The sequence below is a fragment of the Amblyomma americanum genome, chromosome 8 (assembly GCF_052857255.1).
Source record: "Amblyomma americanum isolate KBUSLIRL-KWMA chromosome 8, ASM5285725v1, whole genome shotgun sequence".
NCBI lineage: Eukaryota > Metazoa > Arthropoda > Arachnida > Ixodida > Ixodidae > Amblyomma > Amblyomma americanum.
Genome location: NC_135504.1, coordinates 92,948,851 through 92,954,532, shown reverse-complemented (window position 1 = coordinate 92,954,532; position 5,682 = coordinate 92,948,851). Strand labels below are relative to the sequence as shown.

The 5,682-nt window shown below is 42.8% G+C and overlaps 1 long non-coding RNA gene across 4 annotated transcripts; it reads right to left on the bottom strand.

Annotated features, from left to right (window-relative positions):
• Nucleotides 1-974: 974 nt before the first annotated feature.
• LOC144100548 (uncharacterized) lies at nucleotides 975-5,468 on the bottom strand. 4 transcript variants are annotated; one of them, XR_013307722.1, is made up of 5 exons: nucleotides 4,863-5,468; nucleotides 4,599-4,723; nucleotides 4,179-4,496; nucleotides 3,531-3,613; nucleotides 975-1,718 (listed from the first exon to the last, which is right to left on the bottom strand). It is a non-coding gene; the product is annotated as an uncharacterized LOC144100548 (long non-coding RNA). The 4 variants fall into 4 exon arrangements; XR_013307724.1 differs by having other exon boundaries at nucleotides 4,599-4,987; nucleotides 5,133-5,468; XR_013307723.1 differs by having other exon boundaries at nucleotides 4,599-4,987; nucleotides 5,137-5,468.
• Nucleotides 5,469-5,682: the final 214 nt, after the last annotated feature.

Genomic DNA, 5,682 nt, shown 5'->3' with positions numbered 1-5,682 from the left:
TAAGTTGTGTATATTGCAACGCTTTGTTGTTGGTCTTGTTGACGCTGCTACATTTCAAGCTCTCTGTTCTATGGGCAAATCTAGCTGTGTGGTCCTGCAGGATGACACATTTTAGTGTAGGTTAATTCTTTTTTCCGTTCTTCTTGGAGTATGCTGCTACCTGTCACCTGCATAGACTGGTTAATGTAGCAATTAAGGGATATTGGTACACAAAATGATGTTCATGTGTGATGTTCGTGAAATAAATTTTCTTGCGTAAATAATACAGAGTAGCCTTTCAGTTTTCTCTTCGTATATGCCTGCATTCTGCCCCTTGAACAGTAAATGACAAGAGGCAGTGTCTAAGCTAAACTGCAGGAATAAGGGTGTGCAATAGAGATATTTTAGACAGTTATGCTCTACAAGTAATCTGAATGTATATTCAATGAAACACCGAGATCTTATTATGTATGCATGGTTGTAGAATATATGGAAAGATGAAGCACTAGGATAATTTAAACTACACACATATTGAAATGTAATAGAGGATAAGAGACAAATTTATAGGTGTGCATATACACACACACATGTAGCCAATTAGCGGAAATATATGGAACTGAACAGAATGAAACATACAGAAGCAATTAATTAAAGTTATAAAAAATGTCAACTGCTGACTAGACGGAATAAAAGAAAACATTAAAAACTATGCATTAGTTAGGAGGCTTGGAGAATGATGTGAGGAGGAGGTCCATCACTCAAGTGCTACAGCCACCCAATTAAGTGCTGCACTCCTCCTCTAGTCACCAGCAATCTTTCTTCAATGACCATCCACTGCTGTGTGTTAGCTTCAGTCACCATAAGATGGCTGACATGTTCAAATGTGCATTGTGTTCCTTGAATAGTAAATGACAATGAGCATGCAAGCTAAACTGCTGGAAGGATGGTGTGTGCTAGAGAAATTTAGACAAGTATGCTCTGGAAATTTTGTTGCCATCCAATTTATTATCAGTACACACAGAAACAAGTGATCAGAATGTACATTACATGGAACACGCAGATCTTATTAGAGGGTTGTAAACTTTTCATAGTATGTACACAATATGAACTGCAACCAAGAGCGAGATGAATCTAATGTGTCTAAGTGTACACATGCACACACACATACATAGCAACTTAGCGGAAATAGACAGAACTGAACACAAAAATATAACAGCAATTATGAATGAAAATTATAAAAGTAAGCGCTCACTAGACAAAAGATGAAACATTAAAATTAAGCATTATAGTAAGGAGGGCTTGGAGAGTGAATTGGAGAACGGATTGGGGAATGAGTTGGGGCACGTATCGGAGAATAGAGTGAGACAAGCGCCTGCCGTTCAAGTGCTGCAGCCACCCGCTCAAGAGCTGCAGTCCTCCTCTCTTCAGCAGCAACCTTCCTCTCTTCAAGAGCCATGCGCTCCCTGTGCCGCTGCTGTCTGTTAGCTTCGGCCACCTCAAGATGGGTGACGGCACTCTCAAGCACTGCACGAGAGGTGTCTGTCCTGGGCCTCTTCCTGGCTGGGCCTGGTTTCTACTGCAGGGGGCTTGGCAGCGTAGATGGGCTTGGGGGCTGTGAGTTTCCAGCAGTAGTGCTGCCTCTGCTCGTGCTCAGTTGCGAGCTGCCAGGAATTGGGCTCGCTGTGACAGTTACCCTGCTGGGACCAGGCTGGGGGCTGGCTGCAGGTTCAGCCTGGCTGCTGGTGGCAAAATAATGCGACATCATTATGCATTCCTTGCACTAAAGAACAGAGACTTTGTAGTGCATATATGTAATCCCTACACAAAGGGCACTGTCATTCATTTAGTCATTTAATTTCATACATATGATTCTGCTGACATCAAAAGTCAGCTTGGAGCATCTGTCAAACCATTTAGGAAACAGGGATTAAATTGCTATCAAAGGCTTTTCAATTTCAGTTAGCCAAAAAAATTAACACTGCAGATTGTTTTGTATTTTTGTTCAAAAAGGTCTACCCCATGGAATTAACCTGTCAAGTTTAATGTTGCGCCCTAAAAAGCCATAGAAGGAACTTTAAAATGCTCATACCACATTTACATTCACAAAGAAGCTAGAGCACAAAATTTTTCAAGAAGTGCAAACTAAATTTGACAGCTTTAATGTCCTTTCAAATGTATCAAGAACCATTTTCTAAATGTGAGAGCATTTTATTGGTCAGTAATTCTAGATTGCTGAGAGCAATGGCACAATATCGCTCAAAACATGAAGCCTTACATATGTGGTGCCATAATGTTCTTGATGTATTGGGCCACTATTTCACATGTTGGCCACATTAATAAAAAAAAAGCACTCATTTGTACACAAAGTCAAATTTTCCAATGCCTGTGGCCTTCCATGTGCCCTTAAACCAGCTGTTTACTGCCTGCCATATATTTTGTGCAAGGTTCAGTGGCTTCCCTACACACCCCCTTGTTTTTCTGAAGGCCCTTCCTTGATTGGTAGTGAATTTTTTTCATACCTAATACACGGATGTAACTGCTAGGAATGTGGCTGAGAATGCACCATATATTTGTGGCAGTTCAGTTATTTTAATAGTAGGAAGCAAACAGATATACTCATGTCTTGCTTTATATTTCTTGATTGGTTTATGGTTATTGAGTGAATAGTCGGAGTGTGCGAAGAGCCTTGTACATATTCAACCTTGTGCTTGTACATATTCAACCAACTGTGCGTAACAGCCATAAATTTTGATACCTAGATGTGTCAGTGTCATGCAAATCATCACGGCTGACATCAAAGCTTTGATGTACACCTTCCACGTGTACGAACAGAGTTGAGCATGCACATGAGACTTCTTGATGTGTGTGTTTTATTATTGACTCGGTCTGTTATGTTCAGAGCAAAGATGCATGTTTTGCGAAGGTTTACAAGTCTCCGATATGCGACTGGTGTTGAACAGAGATAGTTTTTTTTGTTCGGTTTTTAGTAGTCTGAGCTACTGCACCGTTTCTGGACACATTTAATGTAGTCGTTGTTTCTTACTTTTGTCTCTTGATTAATATGACTTGTATCCTTGTCTAAACCAAAGCAATTGTTGACACTCTTTGTCATGAGTGTAGTGCTGCAGTCATGGGCCTTTCTTGTCCTAGGTGCCACATCAAGACACAATTAAAAACTGAAAAATGACTACCACTACTCCCCTACTTCACCAACATCCCTCTTATTTTATGCTTGGGGAAACCCCTGGTGGTGTTTGATTTCAAATATGTTTTGCACAACATGTACTGTGTTTTCCAAAAGTAACCAAGCATCTGGGTTTGTTCTTTAGGCATGTAGTAGAGCACATGCATGGCACCCCTTAAACCTTAAATCTGTAAGGAGAACCATTCCTCACTATCTGAGGACATTTGCTGTGTAGTGGTGCCATAAGGGCTCCACTATATGGCTGAGAGGCAAGCCCAATATACTAGTTACTTATTTCGGCAAAGCCTGTGCTACAATGCATGTAAATTCCCTGCCGCACTTCTCGTGTGCAGAAAAAATGACTCACTCATGGATGCTCCGGACGAGTCCTGGCCCCAGCAGGTAGGGCGGGTGGATGCTGTGAGCTTTTTCAAAATTTTCAGCGAGCTCCTTGAGAACAAAAAAAAATATATAGGATGCATTTGACACATATATATGACACCACTTAATATGTGTACAGCTCTTTGCAAACACACTATTTCATGCATGAAGCTTGACATATATCTATTCAGCGAGACAGGACACATGTACAGCTAGCCTATAACCACGGCATGCATAATGCCCGATAGTTGCCCAGCAGCAGAGCTGCTGGCATGAGCACAAAGTCCGGGTTTATGCCTCTCAGCAGCTGTATGCAGTTGACAAAAAGACAGTCAATTTAACCACCCAAATGTTGCTGTGTAATCTAACCTAAAATTACAACAGGAATTACATAATTTAGACAAGAGATGTCCAAAATTGGTACAGTTAATTATTCTGTCACACAATCTACCTGGACCAAAGAGTAAAAAATGCCGCAACATTCTTAACAGGTTTGTGGTATGACTAAACTGCTTCAGAGGCAAAAGTCACATATGCATATAATCAGGAAAACATAACAATTTTTCCATTCTTTAGAAATTAATTTACTCTTCTGAGATCATGTTCTACGTACGTATACAAGTAATATACTTACTCTTCAAAGTCGCATGTTCTCCGGTCCGCCCCTGATTGGCTATTATGGTTTCGCACCGTTTTATATATTTTCTCTCTAGACCCCGCCACTTGTTCTCAATTTGCGAATGGGTCAAATGGCATCCGAATTTTGAATTAATCAAATCTGCCAAATTTTCCCAGAGTTGTCTTTTAGTTTTTAGGCGTTTAGAAGGGTCTGATTTGAAATTTTTATATTCTTCAATCAAGAACAGAAGTTTGGCCCGAGGCCACAACTCCCCAGGCTCGGTGGTAGGTGGGACGGGGGCTGCCGGCGCATTGAGCCAAACTTGCAAGTTGTCTGCAACCAAAGGAAAGCATATATATGTTGCGCACTAAGTACTGCATGATCAAATATTGCATATACATGCACATGTAGCGAGAAAGCTATATGCGTACGTACCTGCTGTCACATAAAGGCGCTGGTTTCCGTGAAAAATGGGTGCACCGGTATCGTCGACTACCTCAAAATTTTCTGTCTCCACACCTTCCGAGAGGATTCTCAGCGGCGCGGCCATCCTGTATCTCCTACGAAATGAATGAAGTGAAAGCGTTGGAAAGGAGCTGACGTATAAATAACGGACGAAGCAATGCAAAAGACAGCATGCAGAACGAGCGACTCCTGCTAATCCGTAAAGCGCCAAAGAAACGGAATAAGATACTATACCCGTAAGCTTGCACCAACACAGGCGCACGCATGCATGCATGTGCGCACCAAAGAGATGCCGCACGGGTGCCGCGCAGAGCTGGATGCCAAAGCGCTGTCCGAAACAGAGTGGTATCGCTCAACCTCTGCAAGAGACGAACCAAAGATACGTAGATACCAGAAGAGAGCTACGGATATATCATAGATGCCGCAAACTAAGCCAGCACTTAAGCCACTTAAGCCAGCAGCAAAAAGCGCTACAACGCATGCACGACACATATGCGTGCATACCTACATCAGAGGGAGCGCGCCGTCACGCGCGTATATGTGCTGCAATAAAACAAGACCGGTATAACCAACTCCGTGGAGTTCACGAGAGATAACGGATGCATATCGTATATGCAATGCATCCGTTATCTGCCGTGAACCGCGCGTGTCTCACGCGTATACGAGGTCGACGTCGCTCGGAGAGAGCGCATATGCCGCGCGCCGATACGATCGAGTCGAAACCCAGAGGTGCGAACGAAACAGGCGTCGTTAGCGATCGCTGAGCCAGCTGCAAGAGAAAAAATCAGATATACAATACAGCTATAGCTGATACCAGAGGCGATGATAGACGCCGCGCGCTAACGAGTTTGAGAGAGAGATAACGGCGCGCCAGTTTGAGACGCCACGAAGAACTGCCGAAATCGCGAAGCGCGGCCATCATCGTCCGGAAAACAAACCGGGAGCGACCGCTGAACCTGCAAGACACGAAACAAAGATAAATACGGCTAGCTGATACAAGAATAGAGGTATTGTAAACGCCGCAAGAGGCTAGAGAAGACATATATACCAGCTG